The sequence below is a fragment of the Neofelis nebulosa genome, chromosome 6 (genome assembly GCF_028018385.1).
Source record: "Neofelis nebulosa isolate mNeoNeb1 chromosome 6, mNeoNeb1.pri, whole genome shotgun sequence".
NCBI lineage: Eukaryota > Metazoa > Chordata > Mammalia > Carnivora > Felidae > Neofelis > Neofelis nebulosa.
Genome location: NC_080787.1, coordinates 54,261,227 through 54,274,403, shown reverse-complemented (window position 1 = coordinate 54,274,403; position 13,177 = coordinate 54,261,227). Strand labels below are relative to the sequence as shown.

General features: G+C 42.9%; 1 protein-coding gene across 3 annotated transcripts in view; it reads left to right on the top strand.

The window, feature by feature from the left end:
• The first annotated feature begins 7,786 nt into the window (after positions 1 to 7,786).
• ELOVL5 (ELOVL fatty acid elongase 5) overlaps positions 7,787 to 13,177 on the top strand; it is a 74,947-nt gene continuing 69,556 nt past the window's right edge. Inside the window, exon 1 of one of the 3 annotated variants that reach the window (XM_058734269.1) lies at positions 7,787 to 7,948. The gene's annotated coding sequence lies outside the window, so the exon portion shown is untranslated. The remainder of the gene's footprint in view (positions 7,949 to 13,177) is intronic. The other 2 variants (XM_058734268.1, XM_058734267.1) reach the window with 2 other exon arrangements.

Sequence of the window (13,177 nt, the reverse complement as noted above, 5' to 3'; positions counted from 1 at the left end):
GATATGCTGCGAGGTGAGGTGCCCAAAGTAATTTAAAAAGTGGACTGAGCATTCATAACTGCTTCCTGAATATTAATTTTGTATTTTTATACCTGTCCTGTACATCCACCGTGGCACCCTTTATCCTTGGCCTTTGAGATTTTTCTTGATTACTCAACCACAAGTAAATTTACCAGGCTTTCACACTTTCAGAGCTTAATTGGCTCATCCAATAAACTAATTAGGCCTATCTATTAGTGAATGAAAGTACAGTGGATCATTCTTCTTATAGAATGTGTTTGTTTTTCTGTTTGTGTTTTATTAGTAACTTGCAATCCCTTAACTCAAAGTAATAAATGAAAATTTAAAGCACTTGACTAGCCCCCGCATTCAGAAGTGTTTACTGACGTTGGACTGGGAATGTAGGTCCCTTCACCGTAAGCCCTCTTCTTTGGCGCAGTCAGTACCTTGATTTGTTTCCAAAGTGGCCTGCCTTGATCTCTACCTCCTTCTACTGCAATTTGGCAACCTATTGCCATATGTGTAAATGTTTTTCTGAGATAGGAGAAAAACCATATTGGGAAAGGCAAATTTCTTATAACTAAAATATTGACATAGTTATCAAAATACTAGGCATTCCTTGACTGTTCTGACATGTAGATAAACTTTACTGCAATTATTCTGTCTCTGATTCTGTTTTAAAAAGTAGAACTATTGATTTTCTTTGCATCAGTTATCTATTGCTTTGTAACAAATTATCCCAAAACAGTGGCTTAAAACAACATTCTTTTCTCTCAAACTTTCTGTAGGTGAAGAATTTGGGCATTGCTTACTTAGCTGGGTTTTATGTTTCAGGGTTTCTCACAGACTGCAGTCAAGATCTCCACTGGGCCTGTAGTCATCTTAAGGCTTTGATGAGGAGGCACTTCCAAGTTCACTCACGTGGTCATTGGCAGGATTCAGTTCCTTGTGTGCTGTCATACTGAGGACCTCTGTTCCTAGCCAGAAGCCATACTTAGTTTCTTGTCCTGTGAGCATCTCCAATGTGGCACCTTGCTTCACCAAAGTATGCAATCCAGGAGCACCTGGGTGGCTCAGTCAGTCAAGTGTCTACCTTTGTCTCAGGTCACCATCTCATGGTTGGTGGGTTTGAGCCCAAGGTGGGGCTCTGTGCTGACAGATCAGAGCCTGGAGTTTGCTTCAGATTCTGTCTCTCCCTCTCTCTCTGCCCCTTCCCCGCTCATGCTCATGTGTTCTCTCTCTCAAAAATAAATAAACATTTTTTTTAAGTATGTAATCCAAAAAACTAGATAGAGAATGCCAGTAAGATAGCAGTCAATTCTTTTCTAACCTAATCTTGAAAAGCCATTCCATCATTTTAGCCATGTTCTTTCTGTCTGTTAGGAGCAAGTAAGTCACTAGGTCCAGTCCACGGGCATGAAGATCAGGTGCCAAAGATCTTTGGGAGCACTTTCAGAAGTTGCTAATCATATTATCAGAGCACATTAAACTGATGATAGAAACTTGGGGCTCCAAAAGTCTTTCCTGTGTAATGTGAAACAGCTTACCATGTCTCATTTACTGTTTTTATTATCAAGAATGTAAATGGTCTTTTGAGAATCTAGTTTAGTAAACATTTATTGAATGCCTGCTAAATATCTGGCATAGCACAAAACTAGAGGAACAAAGATGACACATGACACATTTTCTCACCTTGAGCTGGGGAAGAGAAGTATAAGCAAATAATTGTAATGTTAATATTATAAGTCATCAAAAGAAAAAAAAGGCCTGCATAGAATGCACTGATTATGGGGAGAATCATAAAGAAACATTCTGTTCCAGGTCACATTCAAGGGAGTAGAAAGAATAGGAGAGGTGGAGAAATGAAAATGGTAAAAAATGAAAAGATTACATATACTTCAAGAACTATGTAGAAGTTGGGGCACCTGGGTGGCTCAGTTAGGTGAGGGTCTGGCTCTTGGTTTTGGTTCAGGCCATGATCTCGTGGTTTCATGAGGTCGAGCCCTGCATCAGGCTCTGGGCTAGCAGCTCAGAACCTGCTTGGGATTCTCTCTCTCCCTCTCTCTCTGCCCCTCCCCCATTCACCCTGTCTCTGTCTCTCTCAAAATAAATAAATAGACTTTTAAAAAAAAAGTTTAAGACTATGTAGAATTACTGATCAGCAAAATGCAGAAGTAATGACATACTATCGTACCTTTTATTTCTAGACCTTAAATAGCTTAAAATTGCCTCGATGTCATGCATATAGGGTATCTGACAGCTTTTTCGGTTTTATGCCTGAGTGTTATTCTATTGAGACACATCTGATAGATGCATATAGGGTATCTGACAGCTTTTTAAGTTTTATGCCTAAGTTTTATTCTATTGAGATACATCTGATAGAGTGCATTGTGTCATTTAATCACTCGGATTAGAAGACAATCCTGCATGCTATTTAGCTGAAAGAGAATTGACTTAGTGAACCTAACATTAGGACATTCACATAAATTTGAAAAACAAAAATGTGCTTCACAATCAGGTGCCAAGCAATAGTTTGCAAAAATAACTGAAGTGCAACACACACTTGTAGAATTTCATAACTTCACACACTTGCCACATTCACTCTTGGCAAACCGTGAATTTTAAGATTGCAAAAAGAAATTGTACTACCGGTTTTGTGACATGTAAGAGCATGTCTAATATTGCAGGTGCACACAAGCCAGGTCTTTTATAGCGCATATAACTAAAATATAACATGACCTAATTATGGAGAACTTGTTTCATAAATGATAGAAAAAGGCAAAGCATATGACTAATTATTGGAGAACTTGTTTCATAAATGATAGAAAAGAGCAAAGCATATTCCATACTGTATCACCAGCGCCAAAATCATATAGTGCACTTTCAGAACACACTGCTTTACCAGAACACTCTGCTTTACTAGACATACTCCTTAACAACAGACACCATATGGCTATTCTTTGCCAGCTGCACATAGTTTTTGGCTAGAAGTTTGGTTATTGTCTGGTTTTGGCTACTCCCTAAAAATCTTTAACTCTTTAATATGTTATAGAATTTTAAAAAATCAATTATGAAAGTTATCTGTTGATAGCCAGCAAAGTAAAAGACATATTGAGAATCTGTCCTGGTTTAAAATCTTTAACACAGTTAAGCCTTTGAAAAAGTTGAGAACTGAAACTTGAATTCAATCGTAATAATAAAAATAAATCTATAGTATGTCAGATAGTGATAAGTGCTTAAGGAGACAAATTAAGCAGAGTGAAAGAGTTCCAGAAAATGGGAGGCAGGGAGGGAGATGTTGCAAATTTAGAGAGTTTAAGGAGAATTCTCTAAAATGACATTTATAGAGATCAGAATGAAGCAAGAATATAAGCCTTGGAGATTTCTGGGTGACATTATTCTAGGCATGGCAGAAGAGTATGTGTAAAGGCCCTGAGGCAAGTCTAGTGCCAAGGAGGCTATTGTGGGTGAAGACAAAGTAGCATTAGGTCAGAGAAATGGCCTGGTGCTAAGACATGAAGGACCCGATCAGCCATTGTAAGGGTTTTGATTTGTACTTTTACTGAGAGGAAAGGTTGATTGATGGTAAGTAGACAAGTAACATGATTTGGCTTTGGTTTAAGAGAATCCCTCAGGCTGCCGGGTTGAAAATAGACTGTAGGAGGCAAAACCACAAGTAGAGTTCCAGGCTATTGCAAAATTCTGGGCATCAGTGTATAGTGACTCAAACCAGTGGTTGTGGTAAACATGGTGAAAAGTAGTAAGATTCTGGATATATTTTGAAAACCGAGTAGACAGAATTTTGCCGATGCATGGACGTAGGATGTGACAGAAAGAGAGGAGCTAAACAGAATGCTAAGGTGTTTGGCTTGAGAAAACGAATGAATGGAATTGTCATTTATAAAGGAGGGATAGACCATGGATTTGAGGAAAAAATCAAGGGTTCATTTTTTATTATTTTCAGTTTGAGATGCCTTTTAGACACCCAAGAGGAGAAGTCATTAATAGGCAGTTATGTATGTAGGTCTGGAATTCAGGGAAAAATACATTTGGGAGAAAAACATTTGGGAGTCAGCAGAGTATAGATAAAATCCAAAGCCATGAAAGAGGTGATAATAACACCTAGGAAGTAAATGTATATAGAGAGGACTGAGGATGCAGACCCCTTTTGTTGTCCACTCCCTCCTGGATAGAGTACTAAAGAGTATAAAAAGAAGGGGAGAAGAAAGCTAGAGAATCCAGAAATAGTTCAAACTGTTCATTGACTCAACAGATATTTATGGACATACGCTGTTTGCCAGAGGTTCTACTAGCCATTGGGAAAACAATATGGTAGACCAGGCCTGGACAGTGCCTTCAAGTAGTTCACATCTGTCAAGATGAACATGCAAGGACAAGAATATAGATAAACCCCAGTACAGTGAAGACGAGTAGCAGCAAAGTAACAATGGAAGTCTAGAAATTACTCCTTGTTCTGGGGAGGAAAGGAAACTGCCTTTAGTCTCTATCTGCTTCCCACAAAGACAAGCCAGGCCAATGGGAACCCAAGATAACAGAAAATACAAATTAGAAGATAAGAAAAAAAGATCATAAAGAATAGGGAGAAAGAAACAGTAGGAGCCAACAGAGACTTCATAGCGACATCCTTAACATAAACTAGCTTATACTTGGCCTATATTTTAGTCAACTGTCAAACATCCACAGGCAAACATTACTCAAAAGTCAGATATTATGTTATACAAATATCCCCTAAGCGATATAGTATTTCATCCTTACAGGGAACACGTCTCATTCATCAGAATTGCATTCTAATGAAACTTTCAATTGTATTTCTTAATTCAACTACAGATGCTATAGTAACGGAACGTATTTTCCAGGATGTTAAATACTTTCTTTCTCAAGAGCAACATTGAAGTGACTTTCCCAGATGCTTGGAAGTGTGTGGTTGCAGGAGGTTTCAAACTGTTGATGAAAACTAAGAGCAGAAACTCTGCTACCAGAATTTAAAAATAAAGAAAAGCAGGAGGAGGAAGATTAAAAGGAATAAAATAATTCAGTAATCACTTCTTGGGGGGGCTATCATATGGACATTGTAAAGGAAAAGGCAAGAGCTACAGGTTTTCTTGTTTGTTTTTTTATTGCACCCTACGTGGGCTTACTTTGGATATGTTGGTTATAAGGACTGGGATGGCTCCAGCAGTGTCTAGAACCTGGTTGGCCAAGAATCTGATTCTGACTCTAACTAAAACACCTTTCTTGAATGCTGGCATTGAATCCTAGGCATTCTTTTGATTTATTTTGAAAAAAAAAATACTCACAGTTAAGTTGGGGATTCATTTCAGTTCTACTGCTTTCCTTGAAGCTTCATCCATGAATGTGATGGTGCTGCAATCTACAGTAATTCGTACTGTGGTCATGGTAGTTTACACTGTAGGGTGTAAGATGAGGTGTGGTTGTGGGAGGGGGGGTGGAAACTCTCCTTAAATCATATATGTATTCAGAACCCTAAGTCTCTGGCTGGAGGAAGAAAGAGAACATGAGTTCACTAATTTAGGATTAAAAGGAATCAATAGTCCTGGGACATGACTATCGGTGTGTGTGGGGGGGGGTGTTGGAATTCTAGAACAGAAAATGGAAGCACCAGGGGGATGATGGTGAGGATGAGAGGGAGTAAGAATTCACTCATTCACTCACTCAAAACATATTTATTAAGCTCATATTATATACCGGGGACTGTACTAAGATCAGCAGATAAACAATGAGCAAAATTCAACATGTTTCCCCTTCTAATGGGATTTACAACCTAAAGCAGTGATCTTTAAAGTGAGGGTACAGGCATCCCATGGATTGAGCAAGATGGTAGTCAGAAAGCAACATGCATAAAATAGTATCACTTTATATTTACCTTTACCTTAAAATAAGAAAAAAAGTTTAATATTTCATGTATGACTTGACAGTTACGTGAGTCCATAATTTAAAAACAAACACAAATATTTTGGTAGTATAGGCTTAAAATACTTTATTGATAAGTGAGCACAATAAAAGCAACTGTAGTGTAAAACTTGAGATTTTTGGAATACTAAGTTAAATTTGAAACTTTTAAAACCTGGAAAGACAGGACTTGGATAGGGTAATAGAGAGCTGAACAAGTTCTGGCCTTGGGCTGATAGCAGAAGTCACGAACAGGGGTGCCTGCGTGGCTCAGTCAGTTGAGCATCAGACTTTGGTTCAGGTCATGATCTCATGGTTGGTGAGTGTGAGCCCCAAGACAGGCTCTGCTCTTTACTGACAGCTCAGAGCCTGCAGCCTACTTTGGATTCTGTGTCTCCCTCTCTCTCTGCCTCTTCCCCATCTAGTGCTCTCTTTTTCAAATAAATAAACATTTACTGACAGCTCAGAGCCTGGAGCCTGCTTCGGATTCTGTGTCTCCATCTTTCTCTCTGCCCCTCCCCTGCTCATGCTCTGTCTCTCCTGTCAAAAATAAATAAACATTTAAAAAAATAAATAAATATTTAAAAACAAAAAGAAGAAGAGTGAAGAACAGAGGAAATTCCTTCACCAAACTCTTTGAGGCTTTTCACATGTCCTTTATCAGAAATCTTTTAATCTGTGTATCTTGGTTTCCATTGTAGCATTTACCACTGCACAGTAGTTGTTTCCTGACTGTATCACTTTACAGGCACCAGGGGTCCTTGAAGTTTTTTACTCCTAAAACCTAGGGTCGTATCTAACAAACTGAAACCATTCAGTGTTTATGGAGTTGAATGACAATTGACTATCAAAAATCTCAATTATTTGTGTATGTTTAAATTACCTAATTTGTGTACAGTTTGTACACCTGTATTCTTAGTGCAATGGCCCAGTGCCTGGAACAACACAGCTGGCACAGGATAAACATTACATTGTAATTATGTAAAAGAATAAATTTGCCTACATTAACTGGTTGACTATGTTGAGACAATGCGCATGGATTAATAAGAGGGCACAAAGGGAGAGACATAATTTCTGGGGCTTGAGATGGGGAAAGTGTGGGATATTAGGATGATGAAGGCCCAAAGTTATCCAATATCAATGAAAAACAGCAAGGATCTTCTATTCGTGCCTTGACCACAACGCACTGTCTTAAAAGTATTTACATTTGTCTAGCTGAAAAAGGCGTTACTTACTTCACCTTTCCTCCTTTTAAACACCTTTGGAATAATCTCTGGAGCAGACATAAAGTTGGCAGTGACCTCTAAGAAAAAGTATGAATCCTTAATAAAAATCACATTAAGTCTATCATAAGGGAGTGAAGCTGTAACATCAATTTTGAGTGCTTTTCGCTGTTGCCTTATCTTGTTCAACAGCAGACTTTCGCTCCAGTGGTCTCCCGTATGCACTTAACCCTTTCAACTAAAACCGAGGAGAACTGATCCCTTTCCACAATTGTAAAGGAGATGGCTCCGAGAGTGGGCTTCTGCGGTCCAAAACGCGGCAACTCAACCTTGCCCTGCCTGGCTTGGAGAGATTCAGAGTTCAGGGCATCAGGAACTTCACGGCAGCTATTGCGCAGGCTCTGCGTTCCGCGCAGCCTTGTTAGGAAGAAAAGGGATAAAACTGCCAGGACACACGTGAACCCGGGGGCACCAACCCCGGCCTTGGCTCCCCACTGCAACGGGTTCTGGAATTTACAATCACGAAAGTTCTATTGTCTCGCTATTGGCTCCAGGGCCGCATGACATCATAGCGCTTGATTCATCCCTCGAGCCCGGATTGGCTGGCCGCGCCATTGTGACGTCACGGTCAGCCCACGTTCTGATTGTAGATACCCGGCGCCTTCCTCTTCCCATCGCCACGGTTCCTCGCTACCGGTGCCTCCCTCCCACATCTTCCTTCGCTCCGCTGGTCGCGGGCGCTCTTGGCTGCCGCGCCGCCTCTCAAAGCTACCGCTGCCCTCTCGGACTACGAGGTAAGCCGTCAGCTCCTGGAAACTTCGCCTGGGGCCGCCGCTCGGCCATGACACCGGTGCGAGCGCGCGGCCGGGACGCGACGGCTGCGAACCGCCGTTACGACCAGACCCAGTGCCGAGTTACAGCCCCCCGCGCGGCCCGCGCTCCGCCCGCGTGGCGGAGAAGCCTGTCGGGCCCCAGCCCAGCTCCCCGGGCACGGACGGCGGGCGCGGTAGCTCCGGGCGGGCGCGAGGCGGCTCGCCGGCCGCCAGGGAGAAGCTGGGCGTCTCGGGAGTTCCCACCGCGCCGCAGTCTCACCTGTTCGGCGGAGGAAGCAGCAGGCAGGCGGGTTTGCACGCTGACAGACGCCGCGGGGCCACACGCTGTGCCCTGAGTGCGGGCGGCAGGGATGGGTCTGTAAGCTCGGGTCCGCCCGCCCTGTCGGGACGAACTCGCGGATGGGAGGTCCAGGGAAGCGCCGTCTGGGAGAGCGAGTGCTTTCTTCGGGCAGAACAAAACCTGACTGAGTTCAGAGAGCCTCTGCGGGGTCGCGGGGCGGGTCGGCACCGAGAGCCGGGGCGCGCCCGCCCTCGCCCCACGCGGAGCTCAGGGAGGGCGGTGAGGGGACCCTCCGGCCTTTCCTTTTTTCCTTTCCTCTCCCCGCCTCTGCCTCCAGGAGGAAAGCCCGCTAGCCCGGGGCCACTCGGGTTTTATTAAAACCAGAGAACTGCAGCCCAGCGGTACTCCGGGAGGGATAAGGCCGACGGGGAAGCGGGGGGCGGGGACTCGAGGGCGACCTGGGCGGCCCTTTGGGGAATCCGGGCGCGGGAGCGGCGGACTGGGAGGGAGGCGCGCGGCGCGGGAGCGGCTCCGGGCCGGGGAAGCCTTAGGGTCGCGGCTGTTGGGGGTTGTAAGGAAAAGTGCCCTTGTACAGTCTCCACGCCAGTAAGACCTGCCCCTCTCTGCCGCGTCTGCCCGCCTGCGTCCGGGTGGGGGAGGTCGTGCCTGGAGCAAGAGTTCTTTTAAACTGTCTCTTGCAACCGTTCCGTGCTCTTGCACTTTGAGGGTGTTGGTTTCCTCTTCTCACAACTGTAGTTAAGCTCATTTCCCGGCTTCTTGATTGCAGATTTGGAGAGCAAACGTATTAGGCCAATTTTGGAGTGGGGGTAGAGGTCCTGTATGAAAGAATTCAGTGCTTGACTTATTAGCTGGGCTGGGAAACCAGGAGGTTCGGGTGAGGAGGTAATTGCGGCGAGCGAGCAGCCTTAATTCTTTAAGAACCGACCCTTGGCAGGAAGTGCTTTTTAGAGGTGTACGGAGGAGCTAATTTGCTTGTTAGGTTTTGTAACGTGTTCCCCTAACCACTTAAGTAGATAACCTGTTGGTTTGCACTTGTTTTGCTTGCATGTCTCAGCCAACAACATTTGGTGCAGAATCTGCAGATACCGACGTAGCGAGTTTTGCATTCGATGGCTGTGGACAAACACTTTAACTTTACATCTTCGGTTAGGACACAAGTGAATCACTTTTTTAGTCAGCTCAGATGCTGCCTGGGATTCTCCCAGAAAGCCCCGCACTTGAAAGAGAAATGTAACTCATGTCCCTTTTAGGTTCTTACCCCCAAAGTTGTAACTTCTCATTGCCAGGAGCTTTTCCTGTATTGTTTTCTCTTTTTGCATTTTCTTTTCCATTTGTAACTGAAGACAAAAAGGAAAATGTTATTGATGGCTACAGATGGCTAATTTTACAGAATATAGAGTTTTGCTGAAAAGTGAAAGTGGAAAGCGTGTTAAAATTCGTCAGATTTTTCAAGAAAAGTACCTCATAACTTCAAACGCTGACCTCATCCCCTTGACTCAGTTTCCTTGTGTATACGTGGGTGTTTTCTGATGCACAACTTTAAAAAAATTTTTTTAACGTTTATTCATTTTTTGATAGAGACAGAGCATGAGTGGGGGAGGGGTGGAGAGAGAGGGAGACACAGAATCTGAAGCAGGCTCCAGGCTCTGAACTGACAGCACAGAGCCAGACATGGGGCTCAAACTCGCCGACAGTGAGATCATGACCTGAGCTGAAGTCCGAAGCCCAACCGACTGAGCCACCCAGGCGCCCCTCTGATGCAGAATTTTTATGGATTTCAGGAGATGGATACAAATGAAAGCCCGTCTTGGGGTCCACCAAATAGTGGTTTAATAAATGCTTCCTTATTCTTGGGGAAGAGGAACTGAGATTTATAGGATGTGGCCAAGAATAAAGCTCAAGAATTTTAAATAACTGGGAAAATATTCAAAACCTTAGGTTTTTTACACTTATTCCTGTATGCCTATGAAGTCACTTTTGAAAATGAGGTAAGTTATTCCCTTGGATCAGCAGAGCCTCTTTTTTTTTTTTTTTTATTCCCTGGTTGGAGACCTTAATTTTGGGGATTTGCAAGGATCTTTTTTTCACTACCCTTTTTTTTACTCTCAGCATAATTATTGATTGTCCTCTTGCTTCTAGAGGTGAGTCTCAGTCCTTGGGCGTCTTATTTCCAACATGAATTATACAAATCAAGGCAAAACTGTTAACTTCGTTTCAGATAACTTTGGTGCTCAAGTAGATAATAGAGTGTGAGCAACAGTTTTACTTTATTTGTCCACATTCTTCCTCTCCCCTAAGAAATGTTGTTTTTTAATTCCTCATCTGAGCTACTAACTCTTCTGTTACTGATGGGATGATCTTTCCATTAGTTATCCATAAATATGTCCTTTGTGTGTGTGCGTTCAGTTTCAGGTATTGCTGATGTGAACACCTTTCAATTAATAGTTGTTTGCCATATATAATTCTTAATAACATCCTTATCCCCTGCCTCCTTTTTTTAATGAATTGAGACCTGGGGTCCCTGGGTTGCTCAGTCAGTTAAGTGCCCTACTTTTGATCTCAGCTCAGGTCATGGGTTCAAGCTCCGCATTGGACTCCGCGCAGGGTATGAAGCCTACTTTAAAAAAACAACAAAAAAAATTGAGACCTGAGTCCTAGAGATGTCAAGTGACTTTTCCAAATTCACAAAGCTCTGTCTCCAGTATCGTACTGCTCCTTCTTCTATCCTTGTACTGCCAGGATTTGTTCAGTCAGCTGTGTGCCATTTGTGAAGTCCTGTTACTCTGTAACTTAAAAACCTAAGGTAGTCAACACAAGATTAACAGTTTGTCATCTTTCCGATCTACCTGAAATCTGTTCCCATCCTTTTTTTCCTTAATGCACTTTTTACAAATCCATTGGCTTGTCAGTTAATTGAATGTATAGTTTGTGTGTGTGTGTGTGTGTGTGTGTGTGTGTGTGTGTGTGTTGGGAGAGGTTTATATACGAAGTTTAATGACATCGTTCTGACTCCAAAGGTCTTCCTGCATTAGTTTACACTTTAATCCTTTCATACCCATACTAAATCTATACCTTGGACTGAAAAGGGTTCAGAAGCAGATTTCTGGGAGACTTGTGTAACTTTGTCTGGGTAAGCTTTCTGTGGCAGAGCTATCCACATGAGACATATCAGTGCCTACCACTGCAAGATTGGTTAGGATGCTTTCAGTACAGGAAACTGGAAACCCAACTTGGATGGGCTTAAATGACCACCTGAAAGGTCCTGAGGGCAAAACTTTCTATCAGTTTCTCTGTGGTCCTTTTAGGTGTCACGTCCACAGGCTGATTTTGCAAGATGACTGCCAGCAACAGTCTGGACCCCCGTTAACATATTCTCATATGGGAACTTCACTTCCCACCACCTTCCAAAGAGGGCCCTTGGTGTTGAGGTGATTAACTTCGGCCTGGTCACTTGAACTAGTAACTAGAACAATGGAAATCTGATAACCTGGGGGCCCCATCTCAGAACTGAAGAAGTCGGTTTAAATCCCACCTCACCTGTTTGGCCGCTGCCATACCTTCACTAAGGGCCAGTGTGGACATGGCGGAAGTCAGCCACTATGAGGACTGTAAAGACCTCCAAGGATGCCAGTTCTAAAGAGATGAATAGATTAAAGTAAGTAGAACTGAATCAACATTTGAATGTAGCCTTACATTTCATAGAGGAATCTTACTGATTTGGAGAGAGAAAACAGGCATTCTAGGAGAGGAGGAGTTTGGAGAACAATGTGGAATCATTGGGCAAAAAGCAAGTAGCCCAGCTGGCTGAAGTTGACAGTGCAGAAGTGGAAAAAAAAGTTAGAAAGGCAAATTGTTGATGATAATAATAATGGCTATCTTTTATTGAGCTCTTATGTGTCAAACCCTGCAGTGGACACTTTATATGGATTTATCACAATTACTACTTTTTATTTTATTAAAAAGAATTTTTTTAATGTTTATTCATTTTTTTTTTATTTAAACAACTTTTTTTAATGTTTATTTTTTAGAGCGAGAGACAGAGACAGAGCGTGAGCAGGGGAGGGGCAGAGAGAGGGAGACACAGAATTCAAAGCAGGCTCCAGGCTCCAAGCTGTCAGCACAGAGCCCAATGCAGGGCTCCAACCCACGAACCATGAGATCATGACCTGAGCCAAAGTTGTACGTTTAACTGACTGAGCCACCCAGGCGCCCCTGTCTCAATTACTATTAATTGGTACTGTGAGCATTCCCATTTACGGGTGAAGAAATGGAGGCTCTTCATACTTGGCCAATTTCACAAAACATTCCAGCCCAGATCATCTTGATCCCCTAGCCTGCCCTCTCTCCTGAGGTAACAGTAACACTGAAGCTTTTGAACTGAGTGTTATGAATGCTGTACTCCAGGAATATGACTCTTATCAGAATGTGTAAGATGGATTGGCCTGGACGGAGGCTAAGAATGTAGAGAGGGGTTGGGAAGCTGTTAGAGGTAGCCTAGGAGAACAATAAAGCCCCACCGGGAACTACAGCCATGAGCACAGACTGGAGAGCACTGATCAATTGTACAAGATTATTTCTAGGTTAAGATCTATGAGACCTGGAGACCAGTTGGATTTGAGGGCCAACAAGACAAAGAAGTCTTGTAAGACTGGGTGGTAGAAGAAACATGGTGTTACAAAGAGAGAAGGAGGAAGCTTTGCAATCAGGTGTAATATCCAAACGGCCCAGACACATATCTGGACAGGTTGCTTCTTCCCCCAGTCTTTGCAACCACTTTTTTTTGTTGCCCGTCTACAAGTATGTGTTTCCATGTTTCATCCGTTTTCAGACAGTTTTTCGTATTTTAACATATCTTGGTAGAGATGCAGCTTATAATCAGTGGCATCGTA